Below are 13,656 nucleotides of genomic sequence, written 5' to 3' on the forward strand. Positions count from 1 at the left end.
AAATAGGCAGGGACTGTCCCTTCTTTAGCTTTCATATCTGTGGAGGCTTTAAGGGGCACACCCAAAACGCATCTCTTCGGGACACACCTAACTGCACCTGACAAATGTGTTATCTGTTTCAGCTTTTATATTTTGATACCAGTTAGGTTTTTCTGTGTGCAAGAATCAAATACCCTACAACAGTACACACAAGCCTCCTGGAAACAAATCCACTAAGAGGAAAACAGCAGCGATGTACTCTTGAGGATGTACTCACTAGAGTTAGAGCTGGGTTTATGGATCTTGGTTTCCCATACTTGCGAGAAGTGGGCAAAAAATGAAGTGAGACGAGGCAGTTAGGCATTGCTAAGATAGCCCTAAAAATGTGATCCTGGAGCCAGGCGAGCGAGCCTGTGCCTGACAGCAGGATCCCCACTCGGCAGAGTGGAGCTGTTTGGCTCTAAGTACAAGAGGAAGACAGATTTTCATAGATGAGAGCCACCAGAGGGACACCTAACAGACTGGCTTCTGCACTCCAGGCTCAAAACGAGATGATTGTGGGAGATCATGGGTCATGAGCTATGACCAGGAACCTCTGCATTTCTGCAACAACTTCCAACCTACAGACAAAGTCAGATGAGCAGGCGCTACTGGACCCGGAGGACAACGCTGTCGGGGGCATTGACACCAGGGAAATATGGCAGGTCCTCACGGTTGCCTATCAAGCATGTATCCCTGTGCCTCCATTCCTTGCAGAAGAGCCCCTCACCCACTACAGAAATGAGCTGTTGAGTCTCCCACTTCCTAGTCCTCCCTCCCCTGGCATCTTGGGAATACACATGTAACCTAATCACCGCCCATGCCGAGTAAGGTGCAGTCTGAACATGGCTTTGTTCGCTCGGTGGAGAAATGTAAACAGATGGCACCCAGACAAGTCAGAGTGTTGTTATTGTGACAGGATCCAAATGCCCGAAAGAAACTGTTGAAGGGGAGGAAAGATTTATTTTGGCTCAGTTTGGGGCCCCTGGTCAGTTGTGTCCATTACTTTGGGCGTGGAGTAAGGCAGAATACCACAGGGCTGGAGCCTGCTACCAGGGTCATGTCTCCTTACGGTGGCTACAAGGCTGAGAGAACCATGAAGATGTGAGGAAGAAAACACATCTTCCCAGGGTACGCCGTGTCTCTAATAACCTGCTTCTCCCAACAAGGCCTCACCTCCTGAGGTGTCTGCCACCACGCAAAATAATCTGAGCCTGCGTAGGACAGAATGGTATCCCCAAGCATGCTATCCACTTCATCTTAAAAGAAGATTGTCACAGTGCAGAAGAGGAGAGAATGGACAGAAGTGGCACCCTTAGGTCTCAATGATGGCGGAGCTGCTCTGAGACTCCCTGCTTCCCTCCTGCAGCTCTAAATGAAATAATGAGTGTCCTCAGGCTCCCGTCACTTCGAGTTGTGTTTTCTATTACTCACGGCTTCCGAAAGCATCTTCGCTGATACAGGGGAGATGGGAAGGAGCCCAGTCTGCCCCCCAACCCTTTCAGAGGGGAGCGGAGATTCACACTTACCTTTCTCTCCTCCGGCTCGCACGCTTAGAAGCCTAGAGAGAGCGGCCCATGCTCAGAAATTGAAGTTTTTCCTTTTTAATGATACACCATCCTAGACCGATCTATCACCCTCCAGGTCCCGTCTCTGCAGCTGTCAAAAACCACAAAGGAGGCCAGAACAAAAAGAGCTCCCCAGGCATAGTCACCGGAAAGTTTTCACTCAGCTGCAGTGGTGGGAGAAGCCTGAGACAGTTCCCACGGGCAACAGGGACCCAGGGTGTCAGTGGTGTCTCTGCATTAAACATCCATGGCAGATCTTAATAGGAAAATTAGCATACATTCGAAAAGTGATATTCTGTAGGTAGATTAACTGTTCAAAAGAAGACGGTGTGAGAGGAAATAAGGATACTTTTTCAGAATGTATCCATGTGAGAGGGAATAAGGATACTTTTTCAGAATGTATCCATGTAGCAGCACATTAGCTCATCTCCTTTGGCTCTCCCAAAGGTCTCCCATCGATGAGCTTTTTCATTACCATGTCAAAACACTACGGTCATCACGGCAGAAGTCAGAGATGCGTCTTGGTTTATAGGTCCCGAGGTCTCTGTACATGGCACTCGAGGTCTCTGTGCATGGGCACTTGGTGTTGCTTTGAGACTGTGTATGGCACATTCAGCACGTGAAGGGAATGTGTGGTAGAGGCAATATATACACTCTCCAGTGGCCAGGAAACAAGGGGAGAGAGTTAGGTGTGGAGGTTGTAACATCTGCTTCAAGAGAACAGCCCCCTGGGACCACCTAGCTTTCTCCAACTCAGTCCCACTTCTCGATTTTCAATTGCGTTAAAGATCTGTGACCAAGCCTAAAACATGTGGGCTTTGAAGGACATTTAAGACCTAAAGCGTAGCAAATCCTATAAATGTGCACATATTTCTTTGTAGCAAATTAGGAGAAAGTAAATCATGGGGAAGCCTGTGGAAGATAAGGACTAATTAGTAAGAAGTGTTTTGTAGACTCCTCTGGACTGAACTGTCTGTGGACCAACACAGGTTAATTTCTATTCTACCTAATAAGAAAGGGAAGCGGGACCCCTGTGCAATTTTATGTCCCTCTTTGGGGCAAATGGGAGTGGGGAGCAGAGCGATCGTCTTGTATCTGCTCTTTCTCAGTTGCCTTCGACTCTCGATGAACCTCATGCCAAATGGTGTGTTCAGGACTACTCCCCAGAATCCCTCAATCGGCAATCCCTGCCTCAGGCATCTACTGAGCACTACGAAGAGCAGTGCCTCTCTGCTCTGTGGCCGGAATTTTACAGAAGGAGTTTCCTAAGGCGTGCGCCTTCTCTGCATAAACCTCTTGTCTCTTCTGTGAAGAGAGGACTTTGTCCTTGAAAGGATAAAAGGGAAAGTAGCTGAGGGGTGGGGGAGGTGTCATATTCAGAGAACAGCTTGGGAGTGCGAGCCTGCCGAGCTTCCTCCCACTGAGTTTGGTAAATATTCTGCACTCCTGGACACCGAGGTTACTCACCAACTGTGATATTTGGTCTTAATCATCAACTTGATGGGAGTTAGAACAACCGTGGGAACACACCTCTGGGTGTGTCTCTGAGGGTATTCCCAGAAAGGTTTAACTCAGGATGGAGGACTCATCTGGAATGTGGGTGGCACCGATTCACTGCCCGGTGGGGCGGGGGGGGGGGGGTTCCACACAGAATAACAAAGAAATGAACTGAGTGGCAGCATTCAGTTCTGTTCCGGACAAGGAGTGCAGTGTGACAGCCTGCCTCATAGTCCTGCCATCCTGCCTGCCACACTATGATGGTCTGTCCAAACACTCAAACCCAAATTGTTTCTTTTTAACTTTACTTTTATCAGGTATCTCTTTGTTGGAACAATGAGAAAAGTAACTAACACACCACCTACCATAGCATCGGCCATTCTCTCCCATCCATGGTCATTTACCCATGAGCCTCTTCTCCAAGCTCCTTGGCATTCCTAGGAAGTGCAGGCAGAATAAGATACTCCTTCCTCAGCCACTTTCTGTGAGCCACTTAGACCTAGAATCAAGAGTGGCTTTTCGGGGAGAAGAAATCAGAGCAAATTCCCTAGATCTCATTATTTTGTTTTCCAAATAAAGGTACAAGCCAGGGGGCAGGCCTTTAAACCCAGCACCCAGGAAACAGAGAAAGGCAGATCCCTGAGTTCAAGGCCAGCCTGATCTACAGAGAAAGTTCTAGGACAGCCACAGCCACAGAGAAAAACCCGGTCTCAAAGAAACAAAACAACAACAGCAAAAGTAAGAAAGATACATTTTATGGTTTAAAAAATAAAAACAAAGATTTAGGTATGCAAAACAGGAATAACAATTACTGCCTTCTCACCACTTAGAGAGATGCCAATGTTTTGTTAAACCTTCATGTTAGGTGTTTCCTTTTTTAAATATGTATTTATTTATTTTATGTATGTGAGTCCACTGTCGCTGTCTTCAGACACACCAGAAGAGGGCATCGAATCCCATTACAGATGGTTGTGAGCCAGCATGTGGTTGCTGGGGATTTGAACTCAGGAGCTCTGGAAGAGCAGTCAGTATTCTTAACCGCTGAGCCATCTCTCCAGCGCAGGAGTTTTCTCAAGTACATAAAAGGGCCAAAGTTTAGGCGTAGGTATGTTTGTTAGTGAACTGTGGCTCCTTGGTTCACAGTCCTGCTACCCAAACCCTGCACTCCCAGACACTAAAAGACTAAGTCGGAAAATAGATTGTTACAGGATATTTGACCGTAGAACATAAAAAACCTAATTGTTAGCAAAAATAAAGGCTTAAATAGTTGTCAGACGCAGTTAGGCGTGTCCCGAAGAAATGCAGTTTGGGTGTGCCTCTAAAAGCCTCCGAAATATGAATGCTGAGGAATGGACAGTCCCTGCCTGTTTTAAAGCAAGTTGCTCAGGAGTGGTCTTGTGGTCTTTGCTCCATGACTGAGGCAAAGTCAGCTGGAGGGTGTTGAGCTACCCCACCATAAAGGTGAAATGTCTTGACCCCTACTGACCTCGCTTGGAACCCCCCGCCATGACAGTGACATGATTCAGCTTGTCGAGGGTGTAATGGAGTTTCTAGAGACTTCTTATATAAGCAATCGGACCTTTGATAGAGCTCTCTTTTTTTGGTTTGGAAGACCCTTTATGGAAGAAGCTCTGGGTAGGAGACAGGGATTTTCTCCTTGGCTTGCAGGAACAACAGAGACACAGCTGGCAAGACCCAAGTGAAACAGGATTCTAGGAAAGAGAGCTGAGAGCCCTCTTGGATTTGGAGGAGCTCAAGAGAAGGGAGACTAGTGGGGTAGATTGAGACAGATAGAAAGAGATTTCTAAAGAGCTAGCAGTTTAGTTGAGAGACTAGGCTTGTAAATAGATATTTTGTATATAGTTAAGAAAATAAAGTTCCTCCCTGAGCAAGCAGGTCTTTACCTCTGTTTACTCTTCCCAGGTCTTTATAGGTATAAATATTAATTAAATTTAAAGAGATAAATAATACAATACGTGATGTCCGTGCTCTTGTGCATCTGTGAAGTGACCAATACTTCCCTAATGAACCTTTGAACAATCAAGGCTCTGCCCCTTGTGCTATTTGGACACATGGAAATTTTAAAAGGAAAAAATATGGCTCTCGCCTTCAAGAAAATGACAAGTGTGTACAGGAGGCCACATTTTCAGATGAGAGATCTGGCGTTGCAGCATTTTGTAAATCCTGTAACTGACGGAAAGCCACAGGAGCAAGATGGATCGCGGAGCACTTCATGGAGGCGTTGACTTTAAAGCCAATGCAGACAGAGGAGCAGCAGTCCATTCAGGAAGGAGCACCTTCCCTGGGGAAAGGTACAGAGATGGAACCTCGTACATCAGGAACTGCTGAGTCCATTTTGTCCCTTAAAGATTCCTGTACTGGAACCCCAATCCTAACGTGATAGTATTCAGAAGTGGAACTTCCTGGATTAATTAGGGGGTAATTAAGGAAAGTAGAGCTCCCATGAATTAATTAATGTCATCATAAGAAATGAGAGACCCAGCTTACTCCTTTTCTATAAACAAAGATAAGAGCTTCCCACAAGAACCTGACCATTGGGTGGGAGAGAGACCTCACCGCCTGATCAGGTGGGCACTCCTGAGGCTGCAGAGCGGAGGAGACCACCAACACTGCCCACCCCTGCCCACATCCCTGGCCCAAGAGGAAACTGTATAAGGCCTCTGGGTTCCCGTAGGGGAGGGCCCAGGAGCGGCACGACCCCTGCGCCTGAGACACCACCGGAACCTGAAGGAAACAGACCGGATAAACAGTTCTCTGCACCCAAATCCCGTGGGAGGGAGAGCTAAACCTTCAGAGAGGCAGACACGCCTGGGAAACCAGAAGAGACTGCACTCTGTGCACATCCAGACGCCAGAGGAAAACACCAAACGTCATCTGGAACCCTGGTGCACGGAGGCTCCCGGAAAGAGCGGCGCAGATCTTCCCGGTTGCTGCCACCGCGGAGAGGACTTAGGCAGTACCCCACGAGCAAACTTGAGCCTTGGAACCACAGGTAGGACCAACTTTTCCCCTGCAAGAAACCTGCCTGGTGAACTCAAGACACAGGCCCACAGGAACAGCTGAAAACCTGTAGAGAGGAAAAACTACACGCCCGAAAGCAGAACACTCTGTCCCCATAACAGGCTGAAAGAAAACAGGAAAACAGGTCTACAGCACTCCTGACACACAGGCTTATAGGACAGTCTAGCCACGGTCAGAAATAGCAGAACAAAGTAACACTAGAGATAATCTGATGGCGAGAGGCAAGTGCAGGAACCCAAGCAACAGAAACCAAGACTACATGGCATCATCGGAGCCCAATTCTCCCACCAAAGCAAACACGGAATATCCAAACACACCAGAAAAGCAAGATCTAGTTTCAAAATCATATTTGATCATGATGCTGGAGGACTTCAAGAAAGACATAAAGAACTCCCTTAGAGAACAAGTAGAAGCCTACAGAGAGGAATCGCAAAAATCCCTGAAAGAATTCCAGGAAAACACAATCAAACAGTTGAAGGAATTAAAAATGGAAATAGAAGCAATCAAGAAAGAACACATGGAAACAACCCTGGACATAGAAAATCAAAAGAAAAGACAAGGAGCTGTAGATACAAGCTTCACCAACAGAATACAAGAGATGGAAGAGAGAATCTCGGGAGCAGAAGATTCCACAGAAATCATTGACTCAACTGTCAAAGATAATGTGAAGCAGAAAAAGCTACTGGTCCAAAACATACAGGAAATCCAGGACTCAATGAGAAGATCAAACCTAAGGATAATAGGTATAGAAGAGAGTGAAGACTCCCAGCTCAAAGGACCAGTAAATATCTTCAACAAAATCATAGAAGAAAACTTCCCTAACCTAAAAAAAGAGATACCCATAGGCATACAAGAAGCCTACAGAACTCCAAATAGATTGGACCAGAAAAGAAACACCTCCTGTCACATAATAGTCAAAACACCAAACGCACAAAATAAAGAAAGAATATTAAAAGCAGTAAGGGAAAAAGGTCAAGTAACATATAAAGGCAGACCTATCAGAATCACACCAGACTTTTCGCCAGAAACTATGAAGGCCAGAAGATCCTGGACAGATGTCATACAGACCCTAAGAGAACACAAATGCCAGCCCAGGTTACTGTATCCTGCAAAACTCTCAATTAACATAGATGGAGAAACCAAGATATTCCATGACAAAACCAAATTTACACAATAGCTTTCTACAAATCCAGCACTACAAAGGATAATAAAGGGTAAAGCCCAACATAAGGAGGCAAGCTATACCCTAGAAGAAGCAAGAAACTAATCATCTTGGCAACAAAATAAAGAGAAGAAAAGCACACAAACATAACCTCACATCCAAATATGAATATAACAGGAAGAAATAATCACTATTCCTTAATATCTCTCAACATCAATGGCCTCAACTCCCCAATAAAAAGACATAGATTAACAAACTGGATATGCAATGAGGACCCTGCATTCTGCTGCCTACAGGAAACACACCTCAGAGACAAAGACAGACACTACCTCAGAGTGAAAGGCTGGAAAACAACTTTCCAAGCAAATGGTCAGAAGAAGCAAGCTGGAGTAGCCATTCTAATATCAAATAAAATCAATTTTCAATTAAAAGTCATCAAAAAAGATAAGGAAGGACACTTCATATTCATCAAAGGAAAAATCCACCAAGATGAACTCTCAATCCTCATCTTCGGTTGGTTTATATACAAGTGTGCAATTTCTAGGCTTGAAAGTAAAATGATGCTATCTGGTGCTGGATAGAGGAGCCTTATTTTTTATTATGGCAGCTTGCTATTTTTGTAACATGGTGATTTGGTTGAACACAATAAAGTACAGTAGTAACTGATCTCCCCTTCTTCCTGGATGAGTGAGGAGATGATTAAATGTTGATGTCAGCATCCTTGAGCATATTCAGATGAGCTTCTGCTTCTGTTGAAAAGGATGCTGTGTTTGATTGTGGTCCGAAGCTTTGAAGCACTACTTGGCATCTCCTTCCTTGGAGGTCTCACTGTTTAAACATAACAGATTTGATAGCTTGTTGGTAAGGTGAGATCCAGCTTGTCTCCACTAGGTCATCTTCATGTGAATCCGGTGGTTATACGGTTTTGTTCTAGGGATATTTCATTTTTTTTAATAACGGTTTTAGCTGACATTCATGGAGAGAATGAATCCTTAGAACTGTGCCACTAGTGAAAGGAAATCCTGTCTAGAGTATGTTTCTTTACAAAGCTGTGTCACACCATCCTTTGGGCCCTCTGCTGGAAAAGTAGAATCAAGTCTCAAATAATGCCTTTTAAATTGTATCCTCTAGTATTATAGATGTAGGACAGTACTGTATCATACCTCTGTGGATGTAAAATAGCTTGTACCTGCTTTATGATACGTAGTAGTGACCGTGCTTTATCAGAGCTGTTTTTAATGATGTTGCTCAGAATGTTTTCTTTCCAGATGATGATTGAGAAGCTAATTTAAAAAAAAAAATGGTGCCAGGTACCACAAGAGTAACAGAACTGTGCTGTTTTCTCGGGTTTTGTTTTTTTACTTTTTTTTTTTTTCAATGGAGTGTGCTGGATGTCTCTACAGTTTTGTTCAGATGACTGCAGAACCTGGAAAAGCTGTTGCTGCTGTTGATGCATAACACACTGCTATTATTGGTCTTTTTATATAAATATAAATATATATATACAGATATATAATTTGAATTTTTTGAAACTTTAGCTGTGCTGTCAACTTTGGAAAAAAGTATCCCCGTTTACTGTGTTGAGTTGGCACTGTACAGAAATTAACAGCCATATTGGTCTAGAAATGTTGAACTTAAGTTTTTTCCATTTGTACAGGGGTAACACACTGTATTAAATATGTAAGGTCTTATCTACGTGGGTTTGATTACAAAAACTAATAAAGTATTCTAATAAAGTCATTTGGTGAGTGAAAAAAACAAAACAAAAACAAAACAAAACAAACAAACAAAAATGTCAGATCTAAAAAAAAAAAAAAAAAAAGAACCTGACCATTGGCACCCTAAGTTGACTTTAATTTATCCATCATGAAACATAATGACAGATGTGCATACTGGGTATACATGTACACACACAAACACACACACACACACACATCTGTGTTTTGTTAAACCTTCATGCCTGATAGTAAGGTTTGTGTTAGTTTATAGTTCTTGTGAGAAACATTGTACCCTAAATGCCATAACTTCCACAGAGATTTTTTAATTTCATATATGCATATAATACACATTATGTGCTGTGTAATATAAAATTATGTTTCCTGGAGGCTTTATTCAGTCCTCCTCTCTCTGTATTGATCCCTTTCCCCGTCCCCAGCTGGAACTCCTTCCCATTTTCCTTCTCTCAGATCACATAACCTATATCCCCGATATTCACCTCTCAAAGACACTCACACCCCAATGGTCCCTTTAGCGTCTTCTAGAGTCCCTGATGGCTCCAATCGTGTGTTCATAGCTAAGGGTTTGAAGTTGAGAACTACAGGTGAGGGAGAACACGCGGCTGTGTTACTTTGTCCCCTGGGTCTGTTTCTTCCCTTTCTATTCCATTTGTCTTTTACTCTGTCTTATTCTGTCTACTCCAAACAAAATGGAAAGTAGACTCTCTCTTTTAAACATGGAGTGTGTGTGTGTGTGTGTGTGTGTGTGTGTGTGTATCACAAACTTCCTGAGAACTTGATGAGCAGACCTGAACTACTCTCAGTCCAGCAACACAGAGAGAGTTGTGTCTAAGACTCCTGAACCTGACCTGAGACTCTCAGAGCCTCCTGCCCCGTCCGGTCTCTTCCTCATTATCCTCATTATTGACTTCTGCCGGGAGAGCTGCCATTCTCCCTATGCCACTGGGTCAGTAAGGGGACTTATGTTTTTATTCACTTTTTTATCTCAATGTAGTTTTTATTTCTAAGATTATAATATAATTGTAACATTTTCCTGTCCCTTTCTTCTATCCAAACCTTCCCATATATCCCTCCTTGCTCTCTTTCAAATTATAGTCTCTTTTTTGACTAATTGCTATAGAATATATACACAAACACACACACACACACACGCATGCTACATATAACCTGGGCTGACCATTAAGCAATTAGTGTGCTCTTCCCTGAGAAGGACTATTTCTACAGTTCTCGGCAATCCTTGGTTCCCTGTGGTTCTTCATAGGGAAGAACCTCGTGGACTTTCCCCTGACCACGTTAACATGTCTGCCATTATTGTCCTTGCTCAGCTCATGCTTAAGCAGACACCGAGATGAGACTTTTTGGGTGTAACTTCTGACATCTCTAGAAGACCCGATCTTCCAGAAAATTCTGTTATCTTCAGGCTCTTGCAATCTTCCCGCCCCCTAAGAACTTTAGTATGAGGCATGCAAACATGAAGTTAGATTTCATACCAAAGACTCTAAGGAAGCATTGGTGACTGCTAAGCCGCTCAAACCCTGATCGTCACTTAAATCTACTCAATGAGTTGTGAGGCAGCAAGAAGAAAATGTGAGAAATAATTCACCTTACCAAAATGCATTGTACACAAGTAAAAAAAAGCTGAGCATGAAAGCACACCAGGAGGCCTGGCATGGGGACACACCGGGAGGCCAGGCATGGGGACACACTGGGAGGCCAGGCATGGGGACACACTGGGAGGCCTGGCATGGGGACACACCAGGAGCCCAGGCATGGGGACACACCGGGAGGCCTGGCATGGGGACACACCAGGAGCCCAGGCATGGGGCCACACCAGGAGCCCAGGCATGGGGACACACCGGGAGGCCAGGCATGGGGCCACACCGGGAGACCAGGCATAGGGACACACCGGGAGGCCTGGCATGGGGACACACCGGGAGGCCAGGCATGGGGACACACTGGGAGGCCAGGCATGGGGACACACTGGGAGGCCAGGCATGGGGACACACTGGGAGGCCAGGCATGGGGACACACTGGGAGGCCTGGCATGGGGACACACCAGGAGCCCAGGCATGGGGACACACCGGGAGGCCTGGCATGGGGACACACCAGGAGACCAGGCATGGGGACACACCAGGAGCCCAGGCATGGGGACACACCGGGAGGCCTGGCATGGGGACACACCAGGAGGCCAGGCATGGGGACACACCGGGAGGCCAGGCATGGGGACACACCAGAAGCCCAGGCATGGGGACACACCAGGAGGCCAGGCATGGGGACACACCAGGAGACCAGGCATGGGGACACACCAGGAGGCCTGGCATGGGGACACACCAGGAGGCTGGGCATGGGGACACACTGGGAGGCCTGGCATGGGGACACACCGGGAGGCCAGGCATGGGGACACACCAGGAGACCAGGCATGGGGACACACCGGGAGGCCAGGCATGGGGACACACCAGGAGACCAGGCATGGGGACACACCAGGAGGCCTGGCATGGGGACACACCGGGAGGCTGGGCATGGGGACACACTGGGAGGCCTGGCATGGGGACACACCAGGAGGCCAGGCATGGGGACACACCGGGAGGCCAGGCATGGGGCCACACCGGGAGACCAGGCATAGGGACACACCGGGAGGCCTGGCATGGGGACACACCGGGAGGCCAGGCATGGGGACACACTGGGAGGCCAGGCATGGGGACACACTGGGAGGCCAGGCATGGGGACACACTGGGAGGCCTGGCATGGGGACACACCAGGAGCCCAGGCATGGGGACACACCGGGAGGCCTGGCATGGGGACACACCAGGAGCCCAGGCATGGGGCCACACCAGGAGCCCAGGCATGGGGACACACCGGGAGGCCTGGCATGGGGACACACCAGGAGGCCAGGCATGGGGACACACCAGAAGCCCAGGCATGGGGACACACCAGGAGGCCAGGCATGGGGACACACCAGGAGACCAGGCATGGGGACACACCAGGAGGCCTGGCATGGGGACACACCGGGAGGCTGGGCATGGGGACACACTGGGAGGCCTGGCATGGGGACACACCGGGAGGCCAGGCATGGGGACACACCAGGAGACCAGGCATGGGGACACACCGGGAGGCCAGGCATGGGGACACACCAGGAGACCAGGCATGGGGACACACCAGGAGGCCTGGCATGGGGACACACCGGGAGGCTGGGCATGGGGACACACTGGGAGGCCTGGCATGGGGACACACCGGGAGGCCAGGCATGGGGACACACCAGGAGACCAAGCATGGGGACACACCGGGAGGCCAGGCATGGGGACACACCAGGAGACCAGGCATGGGGACACACCGGGAGGCCAGGCATGGGGACACACCGGGAGGCCAGGCATGGGGACACACCAGGAGACCAGGCATGGGGACACACCGGGAGGCCAGGCATGGGGACACACCAGGAGGCTGGGCATGGGGACACACCGGGAGGCCAGGCATGGGGACACACCAAGGAGGCTGAGCATGGGAACACACTGGGAGGCCTGGCATGGGGACACACCAGGAGGCCAGGCATGGGGACATACCGGGAGGCTGAGATGGAAGGCTCTCCAGTTCAAAGCCAGCATTTGAGGCTCTGTCTCAAAATTCAAAATAATGGTAAAGAAAAAAAAGTATTAACATGATTACTGAAATAATTGTCTAGCCCTTTTGAAGGCAGTTCTTTTAAATAAAAGACATGAAGGAAGCGATGTAGTAAAGCTCTTCTTTTATGGGGTACCTGAAATAGTGAATTATTAGAAAAGGAAAGAGTTAATAGGATGGCGATTGCCTGGACCGGGAGTGAAGAGAATGGAGGGCCCGTGTCTAGTGAGCTTAGAGTTCCAATTGGGGGAGGCGAAAATCCTGGAGGTGAATGGAGAGGAAGATTTCGGAGCAATGTGAATGTGCTTGGTACCACAGAAACACCAAAATGGTGAAGATGATGTTGTCTGTTAGGTATATTTGGCTCTCAAAAAAGTATGCAAACCCATTCCTGCCGACACAGAGATGTGTAAGAATCCGGTAACTCTTCTGGCCTCTGCCTCCAGGGCTGCATGCATGCAGGACACAGACATACATGCAGGACACAGACATACATGCAGGACACAGACAGACATGCAGGACACAGACAGACATGCAGGACACAGACATGCATGCAGGACACAGACATGCATGCAGGACACAGACATACATGCAGGACACAGACATGCATGCAGGACACAGACAGACATGCAGGACACAGACATACATGCAGGACACAGACATACATGCAGGACACAGACATACATGCAGGACACAGACATGCATGCAGGACACAGACATGCATGCAGGACACAGACAGACATGCAGTACACAGACATACATGCAGGACACAGACAGACATGCAGGACACAGACATGCATGCAGGACACAGACATACATGCAGGACACAGACAGACATGCAGGACACAGACAGACATGCAGGACACAGACAGACATGCAGGACACAGACATGCATGCAGGACACAGACATACATGCAGGACACAGACATACATGCAGGACACAGACATACATGCAGGACACAGATATACATGCAGGACACAGACATGCATGCAGGACACAGACATGCATGCAGGACAC

The sequence above is a fragment of the Rattus norvegicus genome, chromosome 18 (genome assembly GCF_021556685.1).
Source record: "Rattus norvegicus strain SHRSP/BbbUtx chromosome 18, alternate assembly SHRSP_T2T, whole genome shotgun sequence".
Taxonomy (NCBI): Eukaryota; Metazoa; Chordata; class Mammalia; order Rodentia; family Muridae; genus Rattus; species Rattus norvegicus.